This window comes from Dermacentor silvarum, chromosome 2 (assembly GCF_013339745.2).
Source record: "Dermacentor silvarum isolate Dsil-2018 chromosome 2, BIME_Dsil_1.4, whole genome shotgun sequence".
NCBI lineage: Eukaryota > Metazoa > Arthropoda > Arachnida > Ixodida > Ixodidae > Dermacentor > Dermacentor silvarum.
This window is the reverse complement of record NC_051155.1, coordinates 135,640,984-135,665,251: the sequence shown is the minus strand read 5'-3', so window position 1 is coordinate 135,665,251 and position 24,268 is coordinate 135,640,984. Positions and strand designations below refer to the sequence as shown.

General features: G+C 46.9%; 1 protein-coding gene across 2 annotated transcripts in view; it reads right to left on the bottom strand.

Annotated features, from left to right (window-relative positions):
- Positions 1–24,268, bottom strand: part of LOC119441803 (uncharacterized) — a 458,799-nt gene that overhangs the window by 160,663 nt on the left and 273,868 nt on the right. The gene's annotated exons all lie outside the window — the stretch shown is intronic.

The window sequence follows — 24,268 nt, the reverse complement described above, 5'->3', positions numbered from 1 at the left end:
CTAGACGCATTCATTTCCCGAGGGAAAAAAAAAAAAAAAAAACACAGAACAGGCAACGAAACTGTAAATGCCAAGTATAACGATTGAAAAATGTAAACTGTACAAGAAAAATTAGAGCAACTAGAACGCTTAAAAGAACTGGAAAGCTTGGACGATTCGGTGGCTGCGGTTCACTTCGTCTTTAGAAGCTCGACAAGTGCCAAAAACCATGTGGAAGCGCGCGTAGTTGTCATTCGTCACTGCAGTCCCTTCGTTCCGGGCGCGGCGCGTGAACTCAAGATATATATTATTTTGTTGCAGCATGCGCATACGTTATGACTATAATAACGTCACAATAACACTGCACCGCAGTGGCGCAACGACGGGGGGGGGGGGGGGGGGGGGGGATTCGGGGGTTGTACCTAACCCCCCCCCCCCCCCTGAGGCCGACTTAACCCCCCCCCCCCTTTTGTTTAACCCCTTTTCTTTCCTTACGTATTTGAGTACTGCAACTAAGATGTAAGACGCGCAATCGTCTGCACACTCGCAAAAAGCGCATTTTTTGACAATTTCCCGTGAAGAAATCGAAATTAGTGCTGTTTAGGTGCATGGTATTGGCAAACTGTCAACCCCCCCGCGCAGCGACGTGAGCTCAGTTGAGGATTACGAACGGTCTTGTCGCTTCGCACTGCACGCGTTAAGCACCTGCTAGATGCTTTTCGCTCATCAAAGATTCCAGCAGAACGCTGGAATTATCGCTCTGACCGACTCAAATGGGCCCGCTACCGCGCAAGGAAAGCAATAGAATTCAGTCTAACTTCTTCATTTCTTTCTTTATTATTAGGGGAATGTGTAGGATGCGGTTACCCTACGACGCACCGGAGTGATTCTTGCTTTATATACATTTCCTTGTATTAACTGTACACATTAAAAGGGCAAACCAGTGCGAGTTCTACGGGAACTGTGCACGTTCATCCGAGTTCGTGCAGCGTATAGTATGGCGCTCAGTATAAGCTACAACGCGAAAGCGCATGGAAAAGCACTGGCGCGTTGTAGCTCATACTGATCGCGATAGTCTATCATAGTACTAAAGGCGAAGTGCAGAGACTACGCACGCCCTGTATGTCGATCGCTCAATTCCCCTTTCGCGGCGTCGATGATTAATAATGTGCTGCTTAGCACAAGGTGTCCAGACAACGGCACAGAAACGATCAACACGCGAGGGCGGCGTTGTTAATGGCAACGAGCGCTATGCGAGGCTATCTTCTATTCAAGGACGCGGATTCGAAATTGAGGATGGACAACTTCACTACGTTAGGCCAAATCTTAAAAACAAGGACACGAAAAGAAAACTAGGAAACAACACGCACGCACGCGCGGTGAATAATGCCCTATAGTTCGTTTCTACAACAAAAAATTTGGTCGTAAACCAGTCCGACTAATTCGTATTGTTGTTACCAGTTAATATGTATTCACATGAGTATGTTATGAGCAGCAACACTCTACTTCATCGTTCTCGTTTGCGCAAATGTCATGCGATAAACGCTCCACTCTCTCACGTCAAGTTCAGTACGGGTGCTGTTGGAACTAGGTCTTGATAGTTCACTGAAACGGAATTTCATGTTTGCCACCCGTTGCCAGCGCTCACAATGTTTTTGTTTTTTCACAACACACTAATTGCGAACTCAGGCGTTGTGTCACGAAACTGCAGCATGCATACGTGTCCAGCCTCGTAAGATAATACCGCGAACATTAACCACAGTGGCACACAAGATGATCGTTGTTCAGGCTACGGCATATCAGGCACTAAAATCGATAAAAGAGGGTAAATTAAATGAGAAAGAAAGAAAGAAAGAAAGAAAGAATAGCAGGACAAGAATTAAGTGGGCACGGATACACCAAATGCAACAACGCCAGGGCGATTCATATAAAAAAAAAGATAAGAGAAAAAAAGAATAATCGTGCTTTCACGGCATTCCAGTGAACTTTGCTCTTCGATTCCTTTCACTTTTTCTCGCTTTCGCGAGAGCTCCTCGTTTCGGTGCCCGCCAAAAAGAATGTGGGGATATAACACGCGAAAACAACAAAGCTTCCAAGAAAGAACACTCCCTGTAGTAGAGCAACGCGACCGAAAAAAATATAGAAGAACGAAAATGCAGGAATCGACAGCTCAAAGTGGCGTGAACCCGAAGATAACGCGTCAACAACAGGGTCGCGGCGGGCGCATTCTTCCGTCAACCGTGAACGCAGCTAGCGCAGTGCTCCTACCCCACGGCGCGCAACCAGACGAAGGAGACCGGTGGCACGCAGCCATCCGAAACGTCCTTTCAGTAAGGCTGCCACCTCGCGAGAGCAAAAAAGCAAGCGCACTGCTCTTTCGCCTCTCTCTCTATCAGCGCGAACCTGCTCGCGCGAGCGCGCAAGCAGCGTGGCTACGCCGGAACGCGCTTCAAAGACGTATAGGCTCCGAACGAGAGGCGCTTAACCTCCCCGCGTCGCGCCCCGCTCTCTGTCTCCGGGGCTCGGTTGACTTTGTCCGGGGCAGACAAGCGTGGCGCTTGTCCATTGTCCCCCCGGTCGGTTGCGTGAGCGGAGAAAGTGCGCGGGAGGCCGTATAATCACGGGGCGCGGGCGGCCGCTGCCGTACGCTGAACCTCGGCAGCATGCGAGCAGGCCGCCCGACGAACTAAACGTCTCCCGGACATCTCCAGCTAGACATTCCGGTCTGCACGGGTCCGGCCGCCGTCGGTCACCCTTCTTGCCGACGGGCAATCGCACACTGAAGAAATGTGTCGCTCACAACTCCGAGAACGAAACGAGGAACCACAGAAATACACGTACAGAAAGAAAGGACAGAACGAAATGCCCGCAGCTTAGAAAACGTAGGGCGGTTCTTTTGTGCCCCATGGTGATACATGGGGCACAACGTGTGTATTTGTTGAACCGTCAGGAGTAAAAATGGGGATACCAAAAGTGTAAAAAGCTTTGTTTAAAGATGCAACATGGAACTAAACGGAGCAGCGAGCATTTGATGGTGGGACCAATACTGATGTAAACTGCCCAATTCTCGAGCCTGTACGCGGCTTAAGCAACGAATAATTTCATTTTATTATTGCTACGGTTTTTATTGTGACTTTTGCTTTCGACTGTGAGAACTATCGGCTTTGGCGCTAAAAGGACTGCCGTCCGTACACTAAAACAATTGTTCACCATCTTGTCCACCTGGAACTCGTTTTACGGTCGCAAGAGGGCCTCGAGGAACGAGGTGCAGTAAAATCATCGCAAAAAATAATAAACAATCATGCAGATCCCATGCACTGTGCGAATCTGTGGACGCGTCGTTTCTGGAGGGCTTCCATCACATTTACAATACCGAGATGTTGTTGGGCTCGCGGTGCAGGTAGAATTGCAAGTAGCAGTGTGTGTACTGAGAAGTATAGAAAACGTAACGCTCGCGACCTTTCACGCGTCCAAATCCCTTCAAAAAACATACCTGCCAATCGAGACGTTGGTAAATGTCCTCCAGGGTCGGACTGAACTACAAGAACGCCATTCGTGACGAACAGTCGCGTTCAATATGAACGGCAACACGGTGTACGTGGCCAAAGGAACTCCAAGTGGCGCGGACATTAAAAAGAAAAAAAAGAAAAAAAAACCGTTTAAATCCCATGTCGATCGGCGCCGCCGCGCACGTGTTAGGGCTCTTTCGCATTCGCGCACCGTGTTGCAGCTCATATTGAACGTGACTGCACGTGTATAAGCAAGCGCCACTACGCAAGTGACTTCCCCGCGCTACATGTACCAGCTGTTCATGCTTACCCTCTTGGCGTCTGAGCTGTGTGGGAGAGACCCCCTGCTGCTGTCTACTCGGCGAGACACCGACTCCAAACCCGGAGATATAGGCAAACAAGTCAGGCCCACATGCTACACCTAAGCGAATGTAACGTAGTAGCATTGTCACGATCGGCCCTACAGGATCGGTAAACATTTGACGCCACAGATTCAAACCCTTGCGAGGACATGCCGCGCAGTGGTGTCACGGTTCGGGCCACCAGCTCACCACCTTTGATTACAATGAACCTGGAATCGACCCAGTTTACGCGGCAAGGCAGCTGGCACGCCTAACGCGCCCAGGGAGGTAGGGAAATAACGCTTAGCTTTAGAAAGCATAAATAGCACTAAGGCACATCACCGCCGCCTGTCAGTTAAATTATTTTGCATCGTATGAGTGTTCGCGTCGAATAATAATAAAGGACTGAGCGGTAACAGTTATGTCCCTAGTAACACTTTACAACAGTAGCACCGCCTGTCAGTTCCAGCTATGGAGATTATTTTGCATCGTATGCACACCTACTAGTGGCGGCGTTCAGCGGAGCGGCCTTCTACTGCGACCGCCGGAGAAGTAAGTATTGCTCGTTATCTATGATTAAATGGAAAGGTAATGGTACAGGGAGTATGGTGAATAATATCTGCTAGTCATTTGAAGGACGGTACGTGGAGTGATTTGAACGCGCGTTCATTACGGTGTCACGCGACGTTTCTTGTGCTTGCTTGTTTTTAAGTGCGAAGCACGCGAGGAGCCCGGGCTGTCTGCGTGTCATGTCGTGGTCACGCGCAAGAACACAGGCAAACAAGTGCAGAATTGACCAAAACCGGTTCAAAATAAACCAACGTGATTCAGAATAATCAGTTAGGCAGATCGTTTATTTGATTGCATATCGTGGCCACGCGCCAAACAGTACTTTAAACACAAGGAAAGCACAAGGCAAACACCGGCGTCAGGCTTTCACAGAACAGAGTTCTACTATAGATTTAGCTATACGTCGCCAGTGGAGAGGTAACGAGCACGTGCCTCCTGTCACACCATTTCCCTTATATATAGGGGCTAAGGCGCCTATGAGTGATGAAAATTACTAAGAAATATATAGGTTATGACGGAAACAAAAAGAGAAATAATCAAATGGTTGAAAAAAGAACGAATGAAATTAGAGGGACACTAAAGAGAAAAATTATTTCTTCTGCATGAGTAAATTATCCTTCCACAATACCAAATACACCCCTCTTACCGCGAGAAGACGCTTCGTAAGCCAGAAAAAAGAACGAAAAACACAAGAAATGGTTGGCGACGCCGCCTTAAAGTTCCCGAGGCAGCTCACGGTGACGTCATAGATATTGACAACGTCTGCTAGGGCACAGTTAATTCTTTAGTAGTAAAGATACACTATATTGTCACGAGAGAGAAGAAGAAGACCGGCACCGAAGCAGAGGTCAGCATTAGGCCGGCACCGAAGAGGAGGAAGTAGAGGTTGCTCGATTTTACTCCTGTATTTGAAGCTGAGCTCTTAGCAATGATTCTAGCACTACGTAAACTCCCTTTAAATGAATCCAGCGCGGTTATTATAACATATTCCCTTTCTGCCTGTACTGCACTTACAGCTTCAACTAATTCACCAGCTCTAAAGTCGTTTGTAACATTAGTCCCCCCCCCCCCCCCACCCCCAGCTGAATCTTGTAAAATTATTGTGGGTACCAGGACACTGCGGATTACATTTGAATGAAATGGCCGATTCATTAGCGCGAGCATCCCTGAATGGACCAATAATATCGCTCCTTCCAGTGGTGGCACAAATAACCGCAATCAGATATCGGAATTTTTCAATTCGTAGAGGTATAATTGAAACAATAACATCATGGACTGAATTTCAGCACCTAAAATTTCCGTGGAAAATACATTGGTGCCCATCAAGACAATCGGAAGTAATAATCATAAAATTACGCTGCCGTGTCCCACCATTATAAACCTATATTTACACAGGGCTGGTCTGGCGATATCGCCGCTGTGTCCATTCTGTCTAGAAATAGAAACCGTGAACACTATTTTTTAATATGTCGTCGGTATAAATTACAAAGAAAAAGCCTTCTTGAAATTCAGCTTGCTAAATTAGGGGTAAATTTAACATCGGAAATAGTACTCTCTTTCGGTGCCTCGGCATTCGGCTTTAGCCACAGGGACGTGTTCGATGCCGTTTGTGGTTTCATTCAATCAACAAAACGAATAAAATTTTAAATCCATACTTTTACAATTAGAGATATAGCATGACATTTATATTATAAATAGTGCAGTTTAGGAAAATTAATCTGTCTGTTCTGATTACTAAATTGCGCTGTAACAGTAGTTTCAAAAACCGTATCTAAAAGTTCAGGTGCCCAATTCTTGGCCAATCCCCCGGGGTGGGTACGAGCCATGTGCTGAGGATATCATCATCATCATCATCCTCGCCATCTTGGCTGGCTGCTGTTACGCCTGTGCTACTCGCCTATAAATATTTGTAAATATATTTTTTGCGCAACATTTTCTGGTGGAGGTGCTAGGTAGGCTGGCTATTCATCACCATCACCCAAGCACTGAACTCCGAAGTGGTCGCCGCTTTGTTCTCTCGGCGATGGCCACTGAAGCACGCACCGCGCCGGAACCTACCGTGCAGCAACAGTCCCCGCCGTCTGTAATCTTATCGCTTCCGCAAGATCTGGGCACCTTCTGTGGCATAGATAACGTGGACGTCGAGGATTGGATTACGTGGTATGAGGATGTCAGCAAATAGAACAGATGGGACGAGACGCTTATGCTGGCGAATGTGGTATTTTAGCTGAAAGGAACCGCGCTCGTCTGGTACGAGACGCATGAGCACGATCTGACCAGCTGGGACGTTTGCAAAGAAAAACTGAATGACTTGTTCGGCAAGCCCTTGGGTCGTCAGCTAGCCGCTAAAAAAGAACTTGGCTCTCACGCGCAGTCATCAACTGAACCATACATTTCGTATATTCAGGATATTCTAGCGCTTTGTCGTAAAGTTGACGGTAACATGTCCGAAGAAGATAAGATCGGGCAAATACTCAAAGGAATCGCCGATGACGCATTCAACCTCTTAGTATTCAGGAACTGTGCCACTGTGGATTCTATTGTGAAAAAGTGTCGGCGATTCGAACAAGCCAAATCCCGCCGTACCACCCAGCAATTCACCAGGCTCCCCAATACGGCCGCATCGTCATTATGTGAGGAACCACTACCTACGTTACAATCGCCGGTTTCGAACACTTTGACACGGATCGTTCGTCGTGAACTAGAAGCAATGTCACCAGCCCCTCTCGTGCCCGATGTCTCGACTGCCAACCAGCCTATGGTTACATTGATTCAAGCCTGGTTCGACAGGAGGTCGCTAATTTGGGAGTCTCCGCCAGTCGTACCAGTCACGTACACCACCAGTTCCACCAGTCGCGCCGAGGAACCATCCCTTTTACTCGCGATACCGCAATCCCGCTGAGTGGAGGACGCCGGATGATCGCCCAATATGTTTCGCGTGCTCTCGAGTTGGGCATACTGCGCGACACTGCTGGATCCGTCAGACGTCGCCGACTGGCTGCAGCACCCGGAACCCTCGCCGTGAAGGCTACTCCCGTGCAACATCGTCGCGCTCTCCACCGACTGACACGCCCGACGCCGACACTCGCACCAACGTGTACAGCAGGTCACCATCGCCACGCGATCGCCGATCTCGCTCGCCGCAAGCCCGACGATTCCAGTCGCATGCCATCTCTGGACGCTACGCATAGAAAAACTAACGAGTGCAGCGCCCGGAGGTGACGGTGCATTCTCGACCCGGCCTCAAAATCCTCGTCTGACTGTTCCCACCCGCTCTAATTTGCTCGAAGTCCAACTCGACGGTGTTACTGTTACGGCTCTTATCGACACTGGTGCACAGATCTCGGTGATGAGCGCTAGTCTTCGTGTGAAGCTGAAGAAAGTCCTGACACCCGCCGTGCTACGTACAGTAAGAGTCGCCGATGGAAGCACACCTACTGTTGTTGGAACGTGTACTGCCCGCGTTACTATATTGCCATAGGACGAGCGCTCAGTTTCTTGTGCTTGAGCAGTGCCCACACGACGTGATCTTATTGGGCATTGACTTTTTGTCGACACATTCAGCCCTCGTCGACTGCGGCACCGGTGTCCTGCAACTTGAACTCCCTTTTGCCCCCGAAACTCTTCCTGCTAAGCCTACCAACTGTGTTCTTTAGAGTTCGTGCGATTGCCGCCCCAATCCACTACTTAGGTTCTTTTGACGCCCTCTCCTGCTGTCGCTGACGGGGATTACGTTGCATCCCCTATTATTGACGTTGTCTTGGCACACAATGTGATCCTACCACACACGGTTGTCGAAATTGTCAACAACGAATTAGCTTATCTGCCTGTGCTCAACTTTGGCCTATCCGCCCGTGTTTTACCATCCGGAATTGTGCTTGAAACGTTGGCATCCCTCAACGACTGCCAAATCTCCACGCTAACATCTGAGGCGCCTTTGAGTCCGACGTGCTGAGCAGGATCCATTAGCTTGCCCACCAGAAAATTCAACAAAATGATAGCCGCGGACCTTTCACCTGCGCAGGCTGATGAGCTCTGCCGTGTGTTAGCGTCGTACCGGGACGTTTTTGACTTCGACAACCGCCCACTTGGCCAGACAACGGTTGTCATGCACCGAATCGACACCGGCGACGTAAACCCTATTGATCGCCGTCCGTATCGCGTTCTGCGCCAAGTTACCGACGTGACGTATGAGATTGCACCGGCAAAGCCAATGTTATCATCTGCGCCGGTCCAGACTGACGTAGTTCATGTTGCCCCGGCTAAAGCCGTATAACCCGTAGGCTGATGCTGCGCTCTGACCTACCCGGATGGTGCGCGTGTTTTCGCCCGGGCCGGTAATGCCGCGAGACAGAAGAAGACCGGCACCGAAGCAGAGGTCAGCATTAGGCCGGCACCGAAGAAGAGGAAGTAGAGGTTGCTCCTCGCCATCTTGGCTGGTTGCTGTTACGCCTGTGCTACTCGCCTGTAAATATTTGTAAATATACGTTTTTTGTGCAGCAATATTGTGTTCTGAAGTAGCGAAAGACTGAATATGGCACGTTTAGCGAACGTTTACTGAGACAACGCGGCCCTAACATGACAAAGATATATTGAAATGAAACTTGGAGCTTCATTTTCACTTGTAATAATCGACTTATTATCGTGAAATTAACGACAACAGAGTTTTCAAAGAGTACTTTTTATCAGTCTAAGTTGATTTATTGTCTTGCTTTAGTGTCCCTATAATGTTTAACCTATGCGCACTCAGTAGGCAGTAAAAATACCAATAAAATAATAACGTCCAAATGCATATGCACTATTTGTACTTCGAAGCAAGGTTGCACGAAACTAAGAAATTCCACACGGAACATAATGCGTCCTCTCTGGTTAAAGACTGTGCCCCAAGATGACGCCGGTAGATGACGCCACCAACGCGCCTACTCGCGTAAACAACTCCGGTAACCCGGTATTCTATTATTTTCTATTGTAACCGCCCAATCTCAAAGCCACGTCTTGCGTATATCTTCGGGCTATAACTTTCGATATGAACCGCCATCTGCGTCAATTTCTCAAACCTTTTGTCCACCGCGGTCGACATCGGCCTTAAACCAGGAAACTGGTTAAACGACGTTACTGCGGCGCCGGTTTATCGCGAAAAATTGATAATCGTACGTGTGATGTCTCTGTCGCTACAAGATAACGCGCGTGATGTAGAACGACATTTCATTTCCGCAAGACTTCGCCATCGCGGATGCAGCATGAACGCAACCTACTACACGACGCCGTTCATCTGCCACTTTGGGCAAACATAGGCGATTTTTACCAAATTAAACCCGAGGAAGCGACAGCCCCGCGTATGCAGAGATACTGTGGTCCACAGTATGTGGTTCCTAGAATACTGTGGAACACAGTATGTGATCTAGGGACTGCAGTATCTCTGCAGACTGCACAGATTACAGCTGAGCTCACGTGAACGTGGCATTTGAGCAAACAATGAAGTTTTCCGCGTTCACATCGGTTGTTCGGCAATTAGAACTAACTCGAAGACGCAATGTCTCGCTGGACTTTTCTCTCTCTTCTCTTTTTTTTTTTTTTTTTTACGCAAGTCAGCAACGAAGTCACGAACCCGTCGCAGTGAGAAACATGCACGTGCTGAAAGAACAAGGAAGTCCACTCGCCGCCTAACCTATATAGAGCCAATCAGCGTAAAGTTATAAGCGCAGGTACGCAGGGCAAGCTCGCCGACATACCAACCTGTCCCCGGTGAGTTGCGGATTCGTTGCGAGGAAAACAATGGGCTCGGATCCAGTGTGTGAATATAGTGAGCGGATAGCTCACTGAAAGCCGAAACTGATGGACGGCGACACAAAGGAGGCTCGTTAGTGCGCGGCGGGCGCCGATGATAACGCGAAGGAATCGAGGTCCGGCGCTTTTCTCCGCAAAAGAATGGCCAGCTGTCTACCGGTGTTGTCGAAAGACAAAGATAACTGAACCCAGAAAACCTTGAGCACGAAGGCGAAACTTTACACGACCTCTCCCCCCCCCCCCCTTCCCAAGGAAAAAAAGAAAGCCGCACATAAGGGAGGAAGGAACAAGTGCGCTGTCTTTCCGGCTTTAAATAAGGTCAACGAGGGCATCGATGAATTCGGACAGGCCGAACGAACGAAGGCTCGATCCAGAACTCAGCATTTGTTGGATGCCCTTTAGGCCTCTTAGACACGTTTTGTTTAAACCTACACTCCAACCATTTTTATTTACTTGGCAGGGTATAAGGAGGAAGAGGGGGTCTTTGGCAATCCTACAGAGAACAATACGTCGTGAATTCGCACACTACTTGAGAGTTCAAATGCCTCAACCTATATATACGATGGACAATTGATTTATCTGACTGCTAACCTGAGTGTCCCGCGCTCTACACATTCCTGAGCACACTGTCTTATACTCGGGAATGAGTGCCGAGTACAGTGCCACACCCAGCGTCCGGAGCAAGCTAGAGCAGATGTGTTGGTTCTTTAGCGCGTGCACTGAGCACATAGGAATGGCCATGCGTGGTCTTAGGGGGCATTGGCCTGCGTTTTAGGCTGTTCGCGATAGCCAAATCGGCCGGTCGACCATTCTACACAAGTGTGATTCATACTCTATGAACCGAGCAGCCCTGCAGAGTGCGTTGCTATGCTGCGTTTACGCCTAGGTCAAGACGTCACTACCGCGGCGAGTTCTAAAAAACCTGGCCTCTGTTCGTGTCGTGGGACAAAGCCGAACAATAAATGGTAATATAGCAGCACGGGCCCCTAGCGGAAAAGTCACGGGACAGCGAGTCAACGTGTTACATTTCTCTCTCCCTCTCAACGGGACCTCCGAGAGTAACAAGCTTAGCAAGACTACGTTTTTCAAGACAACCGACCGCGTGCACGTGCAATTTGGGAGGTCGTGAGCGGATACAAGGCGCGTATGTTCTTTCCGCGTAGTGGTTTCGAGCAGCAGGCAGTTACGCGCAAACAATCGTTACCAGTAGGGAATTGCGCAGACGCCAGATGATCTCGCCTTAGAAAAAACAAGTAAGAAAAAAAAACCTCTAAGGCGGTTCGAGTAAAAGCGAAGTTTAAAGAGCACACGCCAGCTCACGCGACGAGAAGATCACACGCGACAAAGAACAGCTCTATTTCCCGACAAATCTGTTCATTTCCCGAATGAAACGACTCGCGTAACACGCACACCAAAAACCACAATCATTTACAGTAAGCCTGACTTACGCGCGCGACTGAAAACTAAGCCGCGTCATTTTCCTCACTAGAAAAAGAGAAAAAAAGTGAAAGAATTAGGAAGCTAGAATAGACTGCGCCGATTACTGCCGCTACACGACGCGGGCGCCAGCTCCTCTTACCAGACACGTATGCACGCGCATACAAATGAACACCGACGCTCACAAAGAGATCAATCGGCGCTTCCGAAAAAAAAAAAAAAAAAAAAAAAACATAAGCGCGCCGACCTTCGCAAATGCTGCCAGAACGGCGTATGCATAGATTCAACGAAGGACGTCGGGGCACGGAAAATCCATGCCCACGCATTCCATGACCCCCGCTCAGCGCCCCAAATCCCATCCTAGCACTATATACCTACTCAAAGAGCCTCCTGCACACCAGGAGAGCACACTCCCCTCTTTCTCTCTGTATACATATACATCCACCGTGAGCAAATACTGCAGCGCGGTCATCAAGGTCTGCGCCCGCCCGCCTGCGCAGATGACTGGGGGGAAGGAAGTTCGCCCCACTTATGGAGTAAGGCCGATGACAAAGCCCTCTCGGGACATCGAACGTCTCTGGCGGCACAAAGCCCGATGAGAGAAAGAGAGAGAGAGAGATTCAGGGTCTCGCGATGGGACCACACGCGCTATATACTCTGCGGCTATAACGGACACGGCGGGGAGGGGGTCAGCGGATCGCCTTCATCCACATGAGCCTCCTCCTAACCACGTCGTCGTCCTCAGGTCTACGTCTTTTTCGAAGACCGGCCTATCCTATACACAGAAACTGACGCGAGAAAATGAAAAAAAAAAAGAGAGAGAGAGAAGCACAAGCAAGAGGGGTAACGCAGCGAGAAATCGCTGCGCACGAGGTGTCGTTCGCAGGCGCCAGAGTCGAATGCCAGACGCGAAGATGGCCTCGCACGCGCTGCCATGTAATGACGCCTTCAAGTAATGCGAAAACGCCACTCGCGAAGAACTTCTACGTTTTTACGGCTTCGTTATTTTTTTTTTATCTCGGTATGACGACGAACTGAGAATGTAAGAGGACACGCGGCCAGCGCGCCAAGAACAAAGAACGGCACCTAAGTGAAGTGACTCGCTCCAGCTCGTCATCTTCGTAATAGCCGGCCTCACAGCGGGCCGCTAAAATGAGTTCAACGAGCGCGCCAAGAGCATGCACGAAGCCATATACTTTATGACCAGCCTAAAGTATAGAAAGACATAACACAAGCAAAGAACGTCGTTATAAATTACACGACATGCCGTTGTTTTTTTTTTCCATATCCCGTAGGCTGCAAAATTAACGTTACTAGGTTGCCTGCATGTTCTGGAGCGAATAATCTCTGGCAAGCAAAATACCGGATGACCTGCCCAGCAATTAGTCTTCGTAATGAAAACCAGCAGAAAGTATTCGAAGCTTGTGCGTACCAAAGTCTGACGATGTCTGCAACTTCCTAAAAAAAGAAAAGAGGACAAAATTTAGGAAGCCGTCAAATGCAGAGAGAGCGAAGAGAGGTTTTCTCAAGTATTGTCTTTAGCATAAATGATACTACGGCACAAAGAAAGATCCGATTTTGGAAAAGGTTACCACAAAGATTGATTTTTAAAAAATGCTCCGAATTTTGAGGCCAATCGAAGCACGTACAAAAGAAAGACATGCCAAAAGTGCCCTATTTATTGCTGCGAAAAAAATAAATAAAAAAGACAGTTTTTTGGGACACTGCAGCGGCTTCTCGCACAGTCGGTCAGAAAAGTTTATGGGGCACGGTTTCGACGGCGACTGCGAATTTCCGCTCTTTTAAGGCCCGGCGCTTCTACAGATTGCAGCTTTGGCTTCGAGGCTGTGTAACCAGTCTTCGGCGGAAATTCAGTCATATCTCATGTCCTGCGAACATTTGTGGCAACTTTACGTATAGACAATAACATGCTCCTCCACAAATGTCTCGGTAAACAAGGTGTTTTGTTTGTGGAGAGGGCGAGGTCGGTTGGACTGTCTTCAGTTTATTGAGGGCTTCCGTGGCGGGGCATGGCATCCGAGGAGGAATGGAGAAGACGGTGCCTGTGTTGTTGTTGTTGCTGTCGTCGTCGGATGGTTGTTGTTGGTGTTGTCGTCGTCGGATGGTTGTTGTTGGTGTTGTCGTATGGCACGTTGCGGCTGCTCCATATCGGAGCTGGCTTCCTTCTCCTGTTGTGCCTCTTGTTCTGCTTCGAGCTGGTGTTCCTGAGTCGTGTGTTTTTATTTTTCTTTCTTTTTTGTTGTTTTTCGTTTTTACTGTCTTTTCCTATGTGAAGTGGCAGTGTGGTGTTTGTACGCACTGTTCGTTTTAGAGCAAGAAAGCTTCGGTTTAGAAAATAAAATTTTGCTGTTTACACTTTATCATGACACTCAGAACAGAGGAAATCAGGAGCCAAAAAAAAAAAAAAAGGATAAGGAGCGAAGTAACCACCGGACACCGCCACCACTTCGCCGGAATCGGCGCGCTTACATCTTGGCCGGTTATCGCACGGCGTTAAGAGCTCAAGCTGGCGCGCAAACCAGTGCCTCTCGAGTTAACCGAACCCGAGGTGAAAACAAACGGCGCCGGACCATCGGATGAGAGCAGCGCGTGCTACATTAATGAGAAAAAAAATATCAGCAGCATCGAGCTCACCGAGAGTACGCGAACACGCAGCGAGTTTGCGCCCGCCGACCGATCAATTACAGCCCCACGGCGCGCAGCTTTCCCGCAGAGACGCCAAGAACCGCAGGGAAGCTTCCGCACGCGCGACAGCTTAACGCCCGCAAATGCGACGGCCGTTTCACGCCAGCGGCCCAAATGTCTCCCCGGCGCCTCTCCGGCGAACTGATTACTTTTTTTACAATTCAACTCTTCATATAGTAACAGACATTAACGACACAACATTGGAGTAATCAATAGCCGTATTGCAAATGGAACACTATGCAAATCAAATAGTAGCAATGGGCCCTTTTCATAACTTAAAGCTAGCTTTTCTGCGAGCCCGTTTGCCAAGCTAATGGCGGCGTAGCCGTTTTTCCAATCAGCGGGTGCGAGCAGCCCACTTGTCTCATGGCACTTCACTTGAACTTCTTGTACCCTGTGCTTTTGAAAATAAACAATTCAACCAACTTCATTTATAGAAGGGCGTTATGTGTCCAAAAACTGGCCTTTTCGTTGCGAAGGACACCTGAATGTTAAAAAAAGAAATCTGCAGAGACACTTGACACTGCTTACGTGCGAGAATGTGAAAGCATTATAGTCCATTTGGTGAAATGCTTTTTCCGCGCGTTCCTTCTATCCGTATATGACAGTATCGGTAAAATATGCGTTTTCGCTTTTTCGAGCCTGATTTAACAAGAAACTCTAGCACATATATGAAGGTATGCTTACAGCGTAGTGAACACGTTGTTTCTTTTCTATTTTTCCCACATTTTTCTTTTCTTTCTGTGTAACATATGAAGGGCAAGAATTACCTTCAATAGTTATCACACGACAAATTTTTTATATCTATCTTAGCAACATCACCAAATATAATTCAAATGGGTTCAGTAATTGCCTGGTGAAATGATTCCTGCATTTCGGGTGTAATCTTGCTAAGAGCGGCCCAATATATATAGGCAGCTTCTAGTATTTCCTAAACCAATTATTTTCAAATATCTCCCTTTTACCTTGTAGCGGCCAAAATCAAAGGCGATAAGTAACAAAAAAGAAAAAGAAAGAAAAGAAAAATGCAAGCACAACAACAGCTCATATGTTCAATTTGCGTCAGCTTTAATCTCATATCGCAAATGTCAAGAAGTTGCAAATGTCAAGACAGATTCCAGAAGCGTCACAACGGCTCCGAATGCCCGTCGTATAAATAACATACAGTCAAACCTCGTTATGCCGAAACGAGATGTAACAAAGTAATGGATACAACAAATTAATTTCGGCTGCCCCTTTCAACTTCGTTATAACGAGGTTTGACTGTAACCCACCACGGTGGCGCAGTCAGCTAAGGCGTTGCTGCTGAGCACGAGATCGTGGGATCGAACCCCGGTCGCGGCGGCCGCATTTCAATGGAGAAGAAATGCAAAAACGCCCGTGTGCTTGAGTTGTAGTGCAGGTTAAATAACCCCAGGTGGTCAAAATTAATCCGGAGCCCTCCACTACGACGTGCCTCATAATCAGAACTGGTTTTGGCACGTAATACCCCAGAAAGAAGAAGAGGTTTGACTGTAGTGCAATGGGAAGCCACGCTGGCACTGAAACGACTTACCGTTCTATCACGATAACCAGCCTGCTGTACTATTTTCATGGGACTAAGCAGCAAACAAGTTTGTAGGAACTATTGTTGCGTTTCAGAATCCTGCAGATAGAAACCAGATTCAACATTTATACTTCCAAGTTTTGTGTGTGAGGCTAGTCAGTTTCCAAGTTAATCAGTAAATTCGTACTTGCGTTTAGCTATTCTTTTCCGTTCTTCCAACATCATCACATGCATGACAAGCAAGACAAGATGCAGACGGCTCGTTCAGTGGGGTTAGGCTTAGCTACAGCTCGTTAGCCAACGCACCGAGAAGTTCATTGCAGCTGTATCGAAAAAACGGTTAAGCCGTCGTACGCTCTAGGAGTGGTGCGATGCCGTAACGGTTCGGAAAGCGAACCGCTCGCTTGCTCTCGCGCGATTGACCAGACTTGCGCTTTCGTCAGCAAAATCGCGTTGACCGATCACTCGAGAACAAGCGAATTGTTCGCTTCTCGAACTTTTATAGCGTCGCAGGTGCTGCTCTATCATTTCCGGGCAGTGTTTCGCTTTGCCACCTGCCTGTCGAGTCTTTTCGATGGTGTGCGCCGCCACATCCAAGAAAGAGAACAGCCGATTCCGCATGACAGGGCGAAAATTTAGGGACAATTCGCGGTCCGGAGAGGCCAAAGCTGGACAAAACACCGTCTCGAACGTAAGTCGAGGGACAGAGAGACCATTGCGGTAAAAGAGGGACGCGTCCCGGCCAAGTCGGGACAGGACGCCTGGTCACCTTATTCATAACCCGAAGTGCAGTTACCGGGCGCGAAACTCCATATTTTATTGCGATAGCAATTATATGGACACTCCAGGCGCATTTCTGCCGTCAGCGTCGCCGTGAGATTCCGCATAAAGTCCAACGGCGATAAAATCGTGGCCGCGCGCCATATGCTGTATGTGCGAGTGAAAGCGCGCAAGGGGAGCAGACGATCGCGGCTCAATCTGGCGCGCGCAAGAGAGGAAGCTGACAGGCAGAGTTGCCAACCTCCGAAGCTAATTTTCCCCTAACTCGTATAAAAATCCCTAGATTTCCCTAGATTTAGGCAAAATGCGGTTATTGAGTATGTATATGTAGTATGTAGATAAACTACAATGTATTATTGAGTATGTAGATAAACTGCGTATGTGCTATGCAAATACACCAAATATTTTAGTTTTAAGACTTATGTATTCGTTGGAAAGGATTTATTGGTCAGTGTGGTCAAGCTGAAATGATGTCACAGTGCAAGCTGCAATGCTTACAACAGCATTTATTCGCACACAGCCTCTACAATGCCAAACGTAGGAGCAAAATTGTTCCTATCGAGGCGTTTTGGTTTCTTCGGCCTTCTACTGCTGCTTTTTTTTTTTTCAATCCTGCACAATCCTAACCCATCTGTGGATGACGATGATGACCATGATGATGATACATATAATGTCAAACTACAATTCCTTTTTTCTTCTTTTCTTATCTTTTTTTTTCACTAAGATAAATATGTGATTCAGGAGCGAACGGGGTTAGACGCCGAATGTGTTGCGGTACGGTCCAGTCTGCCTCGCGAAGTTTCGTGCTCCGCATCACGACGCGGTGGAAGGAGGGTAAGGTGGAAGTCACGCAGCTGGGACGCTCCGCCGCACGTATACTAACGACTCCAGGGCGAAATGCGATACGCGTATATACACCGGTTGCCGCCTTCACAATTTCGAAACAAACGACTTGACAAAACAAAAAGGGAGTGCGTTGCGCCACAGCGCGCTGAGAAACAATACAGCAACCGCTAAACCTCCCCTCTTGACGCGCACGGTCTGTTACACCACGACGCCACGCGTTCTGTATATTAACGATACCGCAGGTAACAACCATTTTATTGCGATAGCAATTATATGGACACTCAAAAGCAGATTTCTGCCGTCGGCGTCGCCGTCGCCGTTGCCGTCGCCGTCGCCGTGAGGTTCCGTATGACGTCAATGGAGATGAAATCGTCGCCGCGCGCCGAACGCTGTATGTGCGAGTGAAAGGGCGCGAGGGACGCGCGCTTTCACGGGGAGTGAACGCACGGCGGAGAACAAACGCGCGTTCTGCGCTGTGCTCCCTTAAGGGCCTGTACACGCTCGAGCCGCACATCGCCGCAAGCCGCACCGCCCTCGCGCGGTCCGCTTAAAATGGCCGCTCTGACGTCACGAGAGGCGGTCGTGAACTTTTTCCAGTATGCAGCATGTATGCGGCGACCGCACAAACATGGCGCTGGTTCGAAGCGAAGCGCGAGGCCTAGGCGCCTAGGCTGCTGTGGCAGTTTGTTTTTTTGTCATTTTTGTGTTTTTGTGGGATCATTGCAAGAGTTATCGAGCACTCGCGGAGATAATCGTCGAACGCAGCAATCCGATGTACCCTGCCTGACCTCTTCAACGCGTGCGATCGTCAACGGCAACAGATGGAAATGTGTTGTGTTTACGCGAGCGTCGGAAGCAATGAAACCGGCGCTTTCGTGTGTGTTGGGCCGTATTTCGCTTGTGCAGTACCAGCAGTACAAACGCGAAGGCCATCACATACACGCGCATTCTAAGCATGACACATGCATTCAGTACGCGCCAGAACGAAAATAGTGCGGTCGCCCATCTCAGCGTATTGTGTACCTAGGTGTTGTGTGTGCGCGCTTCATCGCGGCGAAGCTCATACGTGTATGTGCATTGTGCAGTGCTGGTTTGTGTGACCATATGACCTGTAGCGATTAGCTTTATTGTCGCGTCATCGCAGACATTCGTAATGTGCTGTTTGTGCCTTGCTTCATGTGAGCTGTTTTGGGGGCTGCGATGCGCCTTGGTGACCGCGAACACGTACAGAGCGTTTGAGTGCTGGGGTTCTTACTGTACGAGGTGAAGGGTACTGTTATGTATACGTGCAATGTGTCGCAGTGGTGCTAGGCGTATAAGTATTCGTTTTATGCGATATGCATATGCTCCGAAGTGAACCGTGCATACAGAACGGTTTGTACAGAACATTAGACCCAAAATTCAAGGATGCCAAAACCAAAATTCAAGGAGGCGGAAACAAACCGTACTTGTACACATACATTGAAAAATAATGAAACCTCCTTCTCCTTGGCCGAAATTTCTTGTAGCTAAGCAGCTGCTGAGTTGGACACACACTACAAGCTCTTTAGGGTGCTTTTTATGCATGTGCTCTGAAGTAAACAGTGCAGAAGCACTGCTGGTCGTTTGTGCTCTTTGCATCTCCGTATGGGTTTTGTATCAAACCAGCTTTCCTGGCTTTGTACACGTGTTGTTCGCTTCCACTGTTGTCACTGCAGATTTTACTCTTTACGAAGAGGGGAGGCTAGGGAACAGCTTAAAAGTTATATCACTGCTCCACGTATTACAATTATTAATTTTGTGCTAGGTGTCATGTGCTGTAATGTAAACAATGCAAATGTGCTGCATGCTATTTTTGCGGATGTGACGACACTGCAACGCACCTTCTCTGCCACTGCCCAACCTTTCATGCTGAACAATGTGCTTTGCGAGTTATACTGCATCTCAGTAGGTCCTTGCAGCACTGGGGCAGCGGCAGGGCTTCTTAGCCAAAAGGGAGGCTGAATTCCCCTTAAGATGTGTTCATCCATGCTGCGTCAGCTGCTCAGCGTCTGCTTGCCATCCTTTCGATACATCAGCCACTGTTGGAGCAGTGACGCAACAGATGTTCCTACGTTGTAACTAAAGGCTGCGTTTCCATGAATGCTACTGTTGGGCTTCGCTTCATCGACACGCTATCTGAGCAGTTGAATACAGCCTCCTGAGCCAGTTTTAGTAAAAGTGAACACCCTGATAAATGTTCACATGCACCGCGCCATCTGCTCAGCGTGTATTTGACATTTGCCCACCACTGTCATCACGTACCGTACTAGAGCAGAGTAGGAATTAATGATGCAGTGAACAATGACGCCTTCGTAGCGTTCTGCATCGTCAATGCATCACCATAGCTACTGCTGTGGTGCCACCTGCTAAATAGAAACCGAACCACTTTTACTGCCTGTGTAGTCCTAGCAGTGTCAAAACAAACAGCTGATCTCAATAAGAACAACAAGAAATACCTAATGCTTCGTCCTCAGCATGAGATGAGACTACGCAGTGATGGATTTTACCAATTATTTATTGCTATGAGGGCGTACAGCTAGTAAAAGGGCAAATTGAGATTAAAGCGGGTGGTCTAGGCTGCATGGGCGGTGCCATGTTGCTGCGTAATCACGGTTAGGGTGGCTACTGATGTTACCAGTGCTAAACGCCACAGTAATTCATCGTACAAGACGAGCATGCGAGAAGGGCCTAACATCTGTAAATCTTTTGTGAACGTCACCATGTAGCCTGCACCAAAGGAAAACAGAAAGCTAGGCAACATGAGAAACGTAAGGCGTGGAATTGACGAGGGAACAATGTTTAGCTTCATGCACCTTCGCAACGATCCATCTCCTTACATTAATTATCTGCCATCATGTCAACAAACTCATTGCAGTTCGACTTGTAAATGTAACATGGATGTATTATGTCGTTGTCGTGATCTAAATAAAAAAAATGAAAGGTGCATTAGGTGTTTTGCAAAAAAAAAAGAGAGGAGGTGAACCCTCATTTCTTATATGGGAGTAGGCAAGAGAGAAAGGTCCTTTGCGTTGCTGGTTGGGCAAAGAAAGAATGCCTCTGTGCACGAAGAGCAGGTCACATTCTTGTACTACAGATTCTTTGCTTCTATTTCGGCTGCTACTATGCTGTTTTAAAGAATTCTTGTGGTAGAATACTCCTTGGAAGACACTTTACAACTTTTATAGTATAACTAAAATTTTCCACAGGGCCCTGGTGAACGGTCCTCTTAAATTTCTGAGGGGCCCATCAAGGGGTTGTACTAATTATAATTAGATGAGTTGTTTCGATGTAAACCTCACATTGACAAGCTTTGCAAAAATCTCGGCAAGGCTTGTTATATTCTGCTCAAGAGCCGAAATTGTTTTGATACAGAAACCCTTCGAGAAATTTATTTCAGCTTGTTCCACAGCCATCTGTGGTACTGTGTTACATCTCTGGGCCATTCATAGGGCTCCCCACTTTATGACTTCCTCACAATACAATGCTAACACGACACCGCTCTTTCAACACGTACACATTTTACCGTTTACTTCATTACTAAATTTTTAAACTGTTGTAATAGTTAATAGTAGCATCGTTACTGACTACCCACTCTCTGCTACCAACTTTACCGAATCAGGACGCTGTACACGCAGTGCACTAAAACAAAGTTTTCTGGTTCCAAAGGCTTGTAATGTGTGTGGTAAACAGAGAATTTGAAGTGTTGGAGTAGTCGAGAGGAACGTTCAGCCCACGTAAGTTAGAAATGCAGCTAATTTTCAGAGATAATTAAAACAGCATTTTCGTGATCTTCTTTCGTATGTTAATAATACATTCAACGCTTCCTTTTTCTTTTTTCTGGTGCATTTTCCTTGTAAATGTTCAATGATACCGTTTGCATTTTGAAGATTCTTTGTATTGTATTCTCTACTTCTAATGTAAAGTGCATATTGTTGCTGAGTTTAAGTACATGTGTCTGTGCTAAATTAATTGCTTTGCATCCTCTACATTTTTTATGGTTTGCAACTGGCCTCGAGCTAGGGATCCCAATGTATTTGTTCACATTATGTTTTACTCTGTATTGAACGCAAGAAATAAAGTTTAATTCAAGGAAATATTTTTCTCACAAGGCCCCCTAGCCTGGAGCTGCAGCCCCCTTAGCCCATAGGTTAATCTGGCCCCAGTAGCAACTAGTATCACGAATGCAAGTTTTGGCTTGCCATCCCTTTTGTCAGGTTAACATTGATTTGCACAGCAGAAATCTTAACATTCATTGCATGCAGAAAACAGCCTTACATCAACGGACGCAAGTAACTTGTGTCCTCAAGAATCTAAACCTTGTTTGGGGTTTTCTGGAATGAAAGCAGTTTAGGTACCTTAGTCTGAAACTCTATTTTGCTTGACGGCAGCATTTATCATGGATGCGAAGTGGATGTTGTGACAGAAAGCCAGTGTGCACATACAAGAAAAAGTACTGCAATGCCGCTCAAAAGTTTTCTAGGTGTATTGTGCAAAACCACAATTAATGTACGGGAATGACATAACAGTGGTCATAACTTAAAGCAATGGTTCCTTACAGATGGGGTACACATGTATGGTCACATAAACATAATGGTGCAAGCTTGACATATAAGTGTTAGTCCTTTTTAAGATACAAGTGGCATGGTGACATACCGGGAATCAATGCTTGTTATTTCTTTATTCCAAAAATTATCAGTTGTACAATACTTGTGCCCCGATACAATGACGTATCTCTGAATCACAGATGTCACATCCTATCTGCCCTGTGAAATACTTTGCCACATGAAATGGAAATCTCATTGACATAATCAGTTATAGATTTTGCATTAGTTTTATGCTGTTTCTTGCAGTCTTGTCTTTCATGAGTACTTGCATAATATGGAAAAGGCTACCTTGACATTCTAAATGTTATCTATATATGACCACACAACTATTATTTTTTCCTAATCAGAGGAGGCTCTCGTGTCATTATATTAATTGAACTTCTTTAACAATGAATACGCGACAGGTACTTGCATGTGAACAAGTGTATGTAGCCTCCCAAAGGCAAGCACATTTACGAAAGTATCTTTCAGTCATATTGGCAAGAAAACTTTCCCATAGACTTTTTTTTCATGCGAAAGGTGACCACACATTTCTTGATCTAGCAGACTGATCTTTTATGCTACAAGTCTGTGCTGTTTTCCTTGCAACGAGTAGTTTTACATATGTCTACAACACGTAGGTCCTTCATCGGCTATTCTTTTTTTTCTACAACTTTGATGTTTTCTTGGGAACAATATATTGCACGTTTTTGAAAGCTAGCCATTCAGAGGCCATTCTTTCTTGAAAAGCTTCTTTGCAGCCAGGCTCTAAAGTTGTTGATAGACTGTTTATGTCGATTTTTTACGTAACAATTAGTAGTCTTGCATTTAAAACCTTATCCTTTGTGCCCAATATTTAGCTCTCTTTTTGCACTAGTTAAGGTGTGGTACCCAATTTTTTATATGAAAATAAATATTGTTACTACAGGTACGTGTGTTGTCGTATGACTCTTGAATATTTGATAAATAATATTTTATTCAATTCGTATTTGAAAACGTTTACATTCGCCCACCTTTACTTCTTGTACAATGCACAAAGAGGCACGCAAGCCATAGTGGTGCTTAATGAAGTCTCTTTTTGCTGCATGTAATAGTGGCAAAAAGCAGCTTCTCACAGGGAACTTGATTGTGTTGTCTTGTGTATTGTTCTTCTGCCATATGTATTCTGAATTGATAATATATCACAGACAGATATATAACCTCTAAATGGAGCAGACATTTATTTGATACCCATGAACTCGCACCCTGTTCAGCTGGCTTTCAGTTACGCTGATTGTGGCCAGCCTCTATAGAGTATGTCTGCAATGTGGTATGAGGGTATGTGTGCAGTGCTACTGTTAAGCCAACTATTGTTCTCACAGCAATGTATTGAGTAAGGTTATTGCATAATTATTATTAAAAAAAAGACAGCATTAGCCCAGGTTTTAAGGGTGAGAAAATGCTTGGTGCACTTCACCAAGCATACAGACAGCATATAATGTGACTACATACCATGTGCTAGTTTGTATTTACAAAGTGTTTACAAAATGGGGAAGGTGGCAGTGAGACTCCTTGGGGAAGCAACACTTCAGTTGTACTGATGGTACGGCATGACCATATAATTTCCTTATTGCTTGGTTAAAAATATGGTAGGTTACAACCTATGAAATGCCACACCAGCAAGGCTGAACTGAACATCCATCCTTACTTTTCAGTGGCTTAAATACGCCACTGTGTTGTTGAGCCTGTGTTGTTGAGATTCCGAAGGATCGCCTCGTGTGCCACATTGTCAAATGCCCCCTTCAGGTCTAGCACGAGAATGGCCCGTGGTGTGTGGCAGGGATGACGATCTCCTTCTTCAATTGCATTAGCACGTCCTGGGTCTCAAGATGTAGTATAAAGCCAAACATGGGGTCTGGCATTTGCTGGGTTTCGTCCAGGTGTTGTTGGAGGCATTTGAGTACTATCCTTTTCATGATTATGCTTATGCATGATGTGACGGATTTCAGCCACAGGTTGTAAATGTGCGGGGACTTGCCCGGTTTGGGGATAAAGCGTACTTCAGCTGTTTTTCATTCTTGCGATAGCTTGCGTGATGTCCAAAAGTCATTGAAGGGGTCTAGAAGCGTCTCTAGGGCCTGACCTCGAAGATTCTGGTCGGGTCCGGGGGCCTGCTTCGCCGGC